This window comes from Arachis hypogaea, chromosome 15, assembly GCF_003086295.3.
Source record: "Arachis hypogaea cultivar Tifrunner chromosome 15, arahy.Tifrunner.gnm2.J5K5, whole genome shotgun sequence".
NCBI classification, from domain to species: domain Eukaryota; kingdom Viridiplantae; phylum Streptophyta; class Magnoliopsida; order Fabales; family Fabaceae; genus Arachis; species Arachis hypogaea.
In genome coordinates, this window is record NC_092050.1 from 139175374 (window position 1) to 139186708 (window position 11335).

Consider the following 11335-nt stretch of genomic DNA (forward strand, 5'->3'; position numbering starts at 1 on the left):
TGAAATTTGGAGCAGTTTGGAAAAGCCTAAAGCAAGAAAGAAAAATGCTGGCAGCACCCTTCCTGGGTGTTGAACACCCACCTGGTGTTTGGTGCCAGCAGAGGGCACAAGCCAAAGACGCACGCTTCCTCTCTTGGCGTTCAACGCCCATTCCTGAAGTTGAACGCCAGCAGCAGCCCGTTTCACACCTCTTTAGGCCTCCAAGTGAATTTAGCACTTAGTAGTTTTATTTTATTTTCTTATTGTACTTTTTAATTACAAATAATGTCTTTTAGGTCTAACATTTATTATCTAGGTTAGTATTTAAAGGAAAAGATTAACCCTAGCAAGGGTTCAAACATAATCTTCTTCCTTTTGCACTTTTCAGAACCCTGTTTTCTCTGTAAGTTATGAGCAACTAAACTTCCTGGTTAAAGTTAGGAGCTCTGTTTATTTCTATGGATTAGAACTACTATTCTTCTATTTTAATTAATGTTTGGTTCAATTCTAAGGTATTATTTTCATTATTAATCTTATGAACTTGGTGGAACGAGAGTATGACCCTTTTCTACATGAGTTTTTGTGATTCTCGATAGAATTATCTCGCTTGAACTATAGCTTGAAAACACTCCTCCTAAATTGCTAATTACATGAACCAATTGGGATATGTGACATAAAATCCTATTAGCTTTAGGTAACTAGAGTTTTTGTGGCATTAAACTAGTTTTCTGAACTTAACCCTCTAATCGAAATTGAGTGACCACGAGAGTGGTGTTTGATGAGGATTAGAGGAGATTAAATTACTAAGAGATTAGGGTTTAATCACTTATAGTTTGCCATAGAATGAATCATTCATTGTTAAAATAGTTGGTAAGACGTTTTAATCCGGAAAAATAAACATCTCTGAAACCTTAACTGTTTTCTCACCATTGTTTTACACTAAACCATTTAATTGCAATCTTTACTTTCTTGTTAATTGTTTATGCGTTTACAACAACAATAACTATCTTTTACTGTTTGCCTGACTAAGTCCAATAGGACAACCATTGCTTGCTCAGTCCGACAATCCTCGTGAGATCAACCATCACTCACCTGAGGTATTACTTGGATGACCCGGTGCACTTGCCGGTTAAATTCTGCGAGTTCTAATCTCGCGGACTAGTGGTCCCCTACTGAGGCGGCGGAGTAAGTGCTGCCATCGGTGCCCCACCAGCAACGCCGCTGCCTCCAGCACACATCTGCTGGCTGTACTCCTCCATTTATTATCGCAACCGATCGAGTTGCTCCAGCTTCTCCATCAGGTCCGAGCTAACGGCAACGTGTGCAAAAATCTCTCGATATCTCTTCTCAGACTACTCCACCTGCTGGTGAAACTCTTGTGTTATCTTCTGCACCTCCCCCCTTAGGTCGACAACTTCCTGAGGATCAGCAGGGCTAGTGGCAGAGACAGAGGCAGAGAAAGCCACCAACGCAGAGGAGTAGAGGACACTGGCGAAGAACAAGCCCAACTCAAAGCAGCGATTCTTGTGGGGTTCAGAGGCGGTCTCGCACCAAATCTGTCCAGATCCACGACTGAGATCTCGGAGCCGGCTTTATCGGCTCCACTAGGCGGCTGAAATTGAACTCATGACTGCATGCCATCAGGTCAAATTGCTGCATCTACATGGGGGCATAGCAGAAAGAGGCACCCAGTTTGGGTTTGGGACCATGATGAATTGCGGGTCCATCGACGGGATAGTCGAGGTAAAGGGCAACGATTGGGCAGCCCTGGGAGATTCAGTGGAAGTCGCCCTCTACCATGACCATGTGTCCCATTCGACCTACCTCTGCTGCCTGTCGTCATGTCTGTACATCAAATATATTAATAACATAACAAACGTCAATAAATAATAATATAAGAAGAAACTCAAGAAATAACAAATAATTTGAAAACTGGTTTGGTTTAATAAATCTAAAAAAAAGGAAATTACATAGTGTTTTAGTTTCAAAATAATTGAATTAGGCTTTCAAAGCATTCTAACTTTATTCTATCTTATTAATAACTTGGTTTGGTCCTTGATATTTTATGCTATTATTCAATTTGGCCCTTCAAATTTCAATTTGACTATAATAGTCTCTCAGATCACGTTTCAGGCACTATAATAATCTCTAGATCTCTTTCAGTGCTGAGTCGGTTGTCATAGTAATGATGTGACACTCCGTTACCACACTAGAATGTACAATGGCTAAGTGACGACGTGGCCAAATTAAAATTGTGACCTAATTCGATCCCTCCATTTTATATAACCCTAATTCTTCTTCTTCTTCTTCTCCTCTTAATGAAGCACTCTCTTCTTATTGAAGCACCAACTTTCTTCTCCTTGTTTCTTGATGTGCTTAATTAAAGATGAGGCTCATTTTCTTCAAGTGTCTAAGATTTCATCTTTACTCCATATTTGTCACAACACAGTGTTTTTTTTTTCATCTTCACGAAAAATTATAAATTCACTTTCATGCCCATGCAATAACACCATTTTTCTACTTTCTAGTTTTTTTATAGTTGTATTTTTATCAACATCTTTTCTCAAACAGGAGTGAAAAACTTCTTAAGTTCTACACATAAAACTAATTTTATGTCTATGGGATAAAAGAGAAGTAGTGTTGCAATAGAAAACCCAAGTACTATACTAAGAGAGTGAGAGGGTCATAATAAATACAAGGAATTACATTTAAGAGAAAGTATAGGGAATCAATGGAGTATCTGTACAATATGTACAATGGGTTGTATTGTGTTCGATTCAGTAGGATATCAGATGTTTATTATTCCTGATACCCGGATGGTTATTTTGGATATTGTGGGTGTATTGTGTTTGATAAATTAGTAGTATTTTATTTTGGATATTCATTTTTAACTCATATTGGGCCAAATAAACAGCCCATTGTACACATGGTACAAATACTCTATTGGCTCCCTAGCGAAATTCTACATTTAATGATTTAAAGATATCAACAGTTTTTAGAGGAGGAATGTGATTTTTGTAGGACAACGTTAAAAGCAAGAAGATAAGTGTAATTTACCATGATTTAACTAAATTACCAACTCTTATAGACAATAAATAAGTAGAAAGAATGAGAGAAAAATTAAACAAATTGAGCATATACTCTTTCTTTTTACACAAAAAATCTTGCAGAAGCAAAAGAAAATCTCATCACTGATTTTTGCAATCTTATCAAACCCTCAATCAGTCAATCTCCTTTGTAAGTTCCTCAATCTCAACCTTCACTCAAAGTCTCAATAAGTCTTAACCACCAACCTCTTCTTCTAACCACAACATAGACTACAATAACAATAAGAAGACAATATTATTGTCAAAATTATTTTTAAGAAGACTCTGGATATTACCAAGGCCTTGTTTAATGAGATATTAAGAAGAAGAAAAAGAAATGGGAATGAATTAGGATTATATAAGAGAATGGACCAAATTGGGTCACAATTTCAATGTGGCCACGTCACTGAGCCATTTCACACTATCACTACAAAGGGGTCCGGGGCATAGTTTTAAAAACTGGATCGGATTGGTCGGTTTGACCAAAAAACCAATAAATTAGAATCTTAACTGATTTGGTTCAATTTTTGAACCGTTTAAGAATAAGAATCGGTCAAAGTCGATGAAAACTATCTAAAATTGGTTCAACCGAATCATTCGAAAAAAAAATTTCAAAATTAATGACAATGTAATCTGAACATGGATCTTTTTTATGCCTACATGATCTCCTTACCACTAAGCTATGTTATTCCTTATTATTTTAAATGTAAATTATTAATTATATAGTAAAAATATATAATAAATTTTTTAGATATTATTTTATTTTTATATTAACTTATATTTAAATTAATTATATTTTTTATTATTCATAATTATTAATGTAAATGTAATTAAATATGTATAAATAAAAATATCAAATATTTTTATTAATAATTACAATATAATTTTTTTATGATTATATGATATTTATTATTATTTTTCAATAAATACATATAATATATAACAATATAATAAATATAAATTAATTAGTTAGTTATTAAAATAAAAAATATTTATTTTAATAAAAATAAAATTAAAAAAATCTTTATTATGAAAACATACTAGAATTTTATATACTTATTTAATAATAACTATATTATAACTTATTGATTATAATTTGTTGAAATTTGATTGTTTTTAAAATATTAGTAAAGATATATATTTAAAATTTTAATTTTAAATTTTTGACTATTTTATATTTTTTATTTATATGGGATCGATTCTACTGGTTTAACCAGTGTTAAACCAATAAACTAGTAAATCAGTAATCTGACTGGTTCGATTATCAATTCGGTTCTAATAACTATGGTCCAAGACTATTATAGTGTTCGAAGCTCAATAAAAGACTACTATAAAAAAGTTGGAATATATATAGAGAACTAAATTGAGTAATAGCACGAATTTTAAGGACTACTACGAAAATTTACTCAAGCAGGCATAATCATATCAACTATATATCATAATTATATGCCAAAATTAATTATTCGTCTTAATAAAGGTTCTTTTAATTTTTTGTTTATTAAAATAATTGAACAGCATATAATAATTTCCTCCTAGATAGAATTGAAAAGAGAGAAGAATATTTAGATATATAGCAATGCATTGAAACAAACTGAGAGTAAATGGACAAGAGGGAGGTTGAGAACTCATATATGTATATATGGGCTAATTGGCTAAAAAATGGATGAAGCATTCACTGAACTATTCTGCTGCCTGGAAATTATAGATAATTGACATTTTCTTGTATATTCTAGTGTAAGAAAAAATTTTCTGTTCAGTATACTTATACATTACATATATCAACTTATTTGTGATAATCTTTAATTTCTTATTTAATTATATATATACATAGAAGAAATCAGTGTTAGTTTCATTCTTAATTTATCATGTTAACAAAACTATGCCATTTGAGTTGGTTGCCTCTCATAAACCACAAAAGAAACTAACGCATACAAGAGAAATTAAAATAAAAGAAAAACACATACCTACCAAGCATCTCCCAAATTTATGTACGCGCATACATCACTAGCTCACGGGCTTTGTACTGAAATCTTAATGTTAATAAACAGCAAAATAAGTTAATAACATGATATTGATGTATGTGTATATATACTAATTCTAAGAGAGAAGAAATTAAATTAATGTGTATGTAGGGCTAAGAATCTTGATAATGAAAAAACAAAACATTGCCAGAAGATTATTTCTATCTCTTTATTCATCATGATCACACCTTAATCGAGTTAGAAAATTTGAAACAAAACTGAGAGAACAAAGAATAATATAGCAAAAGAGAAGAGACGAGAGAAGACGGAGTGAAGGGAATGAAGCCTGGTCCGAGAAATTGTCACAAAAACTCATCACATGACTTAGACATCTCGAGCCAGGCGGCATTCCCCACACCCTCAATCCCTCACATTCATTGTAATATATGCTATCTAATTAAACAATAATCATCATACACAAACTTTACCCTATAGTACTGCGTGCACAATATGTATATAAGCATGCACGAAAGTGGGAAAAGTGTACTTGTTTCTTTTCTTGGCTTCCAAACAGAACTTGTTGTGTTGATTATTACATGCATTCTTGGTGGGAGGTTGGAAAGATATACAACATACAAGTGTGTGTGCTGATCATTGTTGTCTTGACTTCAGAACTCACCATGTCCATGTGTGTGTGTGGAAGTTGGAGGCTTCTCTTTGTCGTTAAGACTTTCCAACATTGAGTTTTCAAGATATGTTGCTTAAGATTGGTTAAAACTTAAAAAGGTTACGCTCTTCATTTTCATGTTTTATGCATAACCACATCAAACATATCAATTTTTATCCTCCATTATTACCGCAAAAATATATGTGGAAAAATTGAAAATCGATTTTTTTAAGTTAATAATTAGTTAAGGAATAGTATAGGATCAACAATTTTTGTGTTTTTTGGCCAACACTTAACCATCAAAACGAAAGTGACTGATCTCCCACTATTAGATGTAATATCACACTATTAAAAATACTATTGATGGTCAATTGATGGTTATAAAACACTAAAATTGCTGACCCCTTAGCATTCTTCATTAGTTAATACTAGTATTTTTATCCGTAATAACATTACAAGAATATAAATCTTTTGAAACTATGTCGGTTTTGTTATGACATTATAGATTATGGTAGAAAAACTTTATATAATCAAAACTATTTTTACAAAAATATCATAGGGGACAAAAGTCCTTGTCAACTAAGAAGACCAAAGTCTTCGTAGATAAAAAAAATCAAATAATAAATTTTTTAATTATTTATTATTTTCATATGAAATAATTTAATTTTTTATTAATAATTAATTTTAACATTCATTATCTAAAATTTAAAAGAATTTAATTTATATATTTTTATATTTTGATTAAGTGTTAAAGTCTGTTGCACAAATAAAAATAATTAATTTTTATACTTGCTTGTTATTTAAAAAATAATTTTCCTCTCTCTCAAATTAGATATTAGTATTAAAAAATTTATATTAATATTTATAAAATTAATTTTTTTTGAAATAATTGAATTTTGATTCTAATTAATAATCACAACATCAGTTTTCTCTCAAAATTATATGTAATAAATATTTGAAGGAAAAGAAGTGAAAATATAGATTAAAAAGATAAGCGATAAAAATTTAAAATTAAATAAAAAATAAAAAATAAACATATAATAATAATAATAAAAATAATATATTTTATGTGAATAATATTATTATTTTTTTAATTATATTATTTTATTAATTTTATTTTTTGTAGAATAGATAGAAAGATAGAGAGCGATAGAAAATGAGAGTGAAAAGAGAGAGAAACATAAAGAAGAAGAAGAAGAGGGAGAGATGGAGTTTGTTAATTTTAGAGGAAAAATTTTTATTTTAATTGTAATGAAAGAATATCTCGTGATATATTTTGATTCGTCAAATTTATAACATAAAATATAAATTATAAGTTATATATAGAGTGAGAATGGTAGAGAGAAATACAGAACGAGAGAGATGTAGATAAGAGGATGGAGGAATAAAATTTACCAATTTTAGAAAAAATATTTCATCTTAATTTTATTGAATGTTATGTGATACATTTTGGTTGTTAAATTAATAATATAATATAACTATATCTTAATTTCAAATTTAATTATAATTAAAGAATGTTATGTTACATATTTTTATTGTCAAATTCATAATTAGTCATTGATAATGATATCTAAGAGAGATAGATATGGTGAAACAATGGGATTGATAGAAAAATGATCAAAGAGAGAGAAGAGGATGAGAGAATTTTTTTAATTTTAGAGGGGAGGTAAATACTAAATCCGTACCCAAAAGATTCTGGTGCTGACAAAATAGTACCTGACTTTTGTTATTAACAAAATAGTTTCTAAAAGATTTTAAGATTTGACAAGCGTGTCCCCGAGCTCGCCGGAGCAAATCTCCGGCAAGTACAATACTGATATGGCCACTGTATTTTGGTGACCTAGCAAACTATCCCCCAAACCCTAATCCCTCCCTCCCAATACAGACTCTCCCTCCATTTCCCTCCCATCGCAGCCCTCCCCTACCCAACGCAACCCCCTCCCTCTCCCTCCCCATCACAGCCCCCTCCCCAACACACACTCCCTCCTCTCTCCCTCAACACCACCACTCGCAACAACAATTACCTCAACATCAACAGCAACAGTAAGTAGTAACAACAACAACAACCCCAACACACACTTTCCTCTATCTCTCCATCGCAGCAACAACATCAACAGCAACAGTAACCTCAACTGCAAGAGTACCATTAAGAATCACTCCCACCACTATCGGAACCACAACAAAGCCTGGAATATAATAACCTCAACTCCTTAGTCTTTCTCTCTTTCTCTCTTTATATTTATATATGCATGTTATGTGTTTGTGTAAATGTCTGTGTGTGTGTGAATGGATATTGTTATTATTATTGTTATGGTCCTCCGAAAAGAGAAAAAAGGAAGGAAGAAAAAGAGAGAAGGAAGAACAAGTAAGGTTAGGTTCTGAATGTATAGATTCTTCTGTTGGTTCTGTTTGAAATTTTGATGGTATTGTTTCTGCTGTTATTGCTGCTTTTGCTGCTGCAATTAGAGAGACAGAAAAAAAGAAAAGTGTGCGTTGGTGAGGGGACTGTGATGGGGAGGGAGAGGGAAGGGGGCTGCAATGGGAAGGGAGTGTGTATTGGGTAGGGGAAGGGCTGCGATGGAAAGGGAGAGGGAGGGGGAGGGGAAGTGTGCGTTGGGGAGGGAGAGTGAAGGGGGGACTGCGATGGGAAGGAGAGGGAGGAGGAGTATGCGTTGAGGAGGGAGGGATGATGGTTGGGGGCGGTTTGCCAGGTCACCAAAATACGGAGGTCACGTTAGCATTATGTTTGTCAGAGATTTGCTCTGGCGAGCTCAGAGACACGCTTGTCAGATTTTAAAATCTTTTAGGGATTATTTTGTCAATAGCAAAAGTCAAGTATCATTTGTCAACGTCAGAATCTTTCGAGTACCGATTTGGTATTTACCTCTTTTAGAGAGAAAGATATAATTTTAATTATAATAAAAGAGTGACATATGGTATATTTTAGTTATAAAATTAATAATATATAATAAATTTTTTATTTTTGTTGATTCGTTATTAATTAACAAAGTTAATTCTATAAAAAAAACCTATTTACGAATATTATTTTCATGATAAATTTCATTAAGGAAAAGTCTAGGGGGCAGTAACTTTGTCAAAATTTGGATCAATTTCACACCATTAAAACCATCATTGATGGCTATTTGATGACTACAAATCACAAAAATTGCTGGTCCTCTAACATTTTTCTTTATTAATATATTCAAAAGTGAGTGGGACTGCAACTCAAATTATACAATTAGTCGTGTTTATAATATATTTATATGAGAAAATATAGAATAATTTTAAAAATTTAATTTTGATATATTATTTTTATACGTCCATTCAATCACTAATGTTAAATCAATAAAAATATTTATTTTTTATATTACTTGTGTAAATAATTATTTAAAAAAATAAATATAATTATACGACTATATAAAATGCTTTATATTTTTAATGTATTAAAATTGAACTCTAATTAAAAAAAATTCATGTATGTGTACACTTTGAATCTGATCTAAGATAACTTTGAAACTGGTTTTATCCATATATATTTGTTGCCTCCATTTGGAGAAAAGAGAGGTCACTCCTTTTTGGGGGAGTGATGGGGAGCTAGGAAATTAGATGAGTGAGCTTCTAGATATGCTATTATGCCTAATGGGTCCTCTTTATATAAAATTGACACAAAGAGGTAACACGTGCAGGATGATTAGAGTAGCATATAATGTTTGATGAGTGCTACTAAGTACCAAAACTCATCATCATCATGATGGATGAATATGTGTTATGTTGTGAACTGTTCTATTTTGCCCTGTTTTTATGAATATGAAATCATATGATTATTCGGATTTTTTTATTTGAATATTAATTTCCATTATACGCAAAAGTAGAAAGAGTTATGCTGCAAATGCGTACGCATGGTCATTTTGCAGCACAATGTGAAGGAATTGAAGCATTTCGCAATAGGTAATAATAGTACGTAAGACGTTATAAACCTTCTAGAAACATTTCGCAATAGCCTTTAGTGAATTGGCAAAGTCTATAGTATGGATGGGAGTAAACATCCATATGTATGGATTCTGAATTTTTGATGTATGCATCTCATATAGTGCTCCGTGTATATGTTAAAATAGTTTGTAAGCTGAGTTTTGAAAATTGTGTCCGGATAAAAAAAAAGGTGGCAGAACTACTTTTTAGATGAAATGAGGATTATAAGTATTTTACTCAAATTTTTATTTTATTATTAACATCAAATAAATTAATTATTTTTGAGTTTTGTTTTACAATTTTAATTCAATGAGCGAAAATGACTCTTTTTATAGGTGTCTCAAAGTCTCAATTATAATTTCAAAAGTAAAATTAAAGATAAAAAAAAAAACATACAAAATACCAAAGACAAAGTAAAATGCAGAAATTAAAAGAGAATGAAAGAAGAAGATAAAGACGAACAAATAAAAATAAAGAACTTTGATTAAAAATAGAAAATAGAGTACAAGTTTAAGTTCAGACTTCAAAGGAATTACTTAAGATTCCCAGTTTTACTCAGTGATGCTAGGAAGACTGAGAGCGTTTTTGAGTTTTCAAGTGTTTTTCAAGAAAAACCGTTCTGATTATAATGTTTGCCCAAAATTCTATTTATAAACTAATCTAATGTCAACTGACAGTTACTCCTATAATAATTTGCGTCAGTTTTCAAATTCGAATAATCGTCTGCACTTATTTCCTTGACGACCATTCTATATCCTACTTTGACGCTCTATGTTAATAACTGTTCCCGCACATAGCACATACCATAATTTAGACTTAATTCAAATTTTGAATAAAAACTGCTCCTTTGCTAGTGAATTCGAAGCCTCCCCTAATATACTGAATTTAGCTTCCTAATTTAATAATAATATTATCTTATATTTATTTATTTAAAATAACTCTTTTTTTTCTAAGTGATAATAATTTTTTGTCTAATAAGATGCCCCCAAAATTTCTCACTTAAGAATTTGCAATAATTGAAAGTGAAAAAACTTAATTGTTTATTGACATTTATCTTATTTGTGACACCGAAAATCAATTGACACTTTAAACACATATCTGCTTGACAAATTTAATGTCCATTAGCAATAAACTTAACATAATTTCTAAGCCTATAAAGCTTTTACATTAATAATTGAATTGTCAATAGGATTTATTCTTCTGTATAAAGCTTTTAAGTGTGTCAAATGGTATTTGTTCTAATTTCGGCACATTAAATGTGTGTTAATTGACATTTGTCTTAATTTTTGACATTTCACTTGAGAACTTTTGACACGCACTTCTTCATTGTTTCAATTGACATTTAATTGACACAATTTTTTTAACTTTATGAAGTCGTTTCTTTAATATGTTAAGCTCTAGGTGTCAATTAAATTTGATAAAATTTCTAATTCTATAAAATCTTTTTAATGACATTCTAATAGTTTTGACTCTAAACGCTATTAAACTTGTTACGGATCCAACCCACGGATCCATGACCCGGGACCAAACCCAAACCCGATTACCCGGTTCCGACCCGTCTCTCTCTTCTAGAAGGCCCGAAATCGGCCCTCTAAGACTCCTAACCGACTTTCGAATTCAAACGTCTCCCTTATCTTAGGCGAACAAGATAAGATAAAATAGTTACCATTACC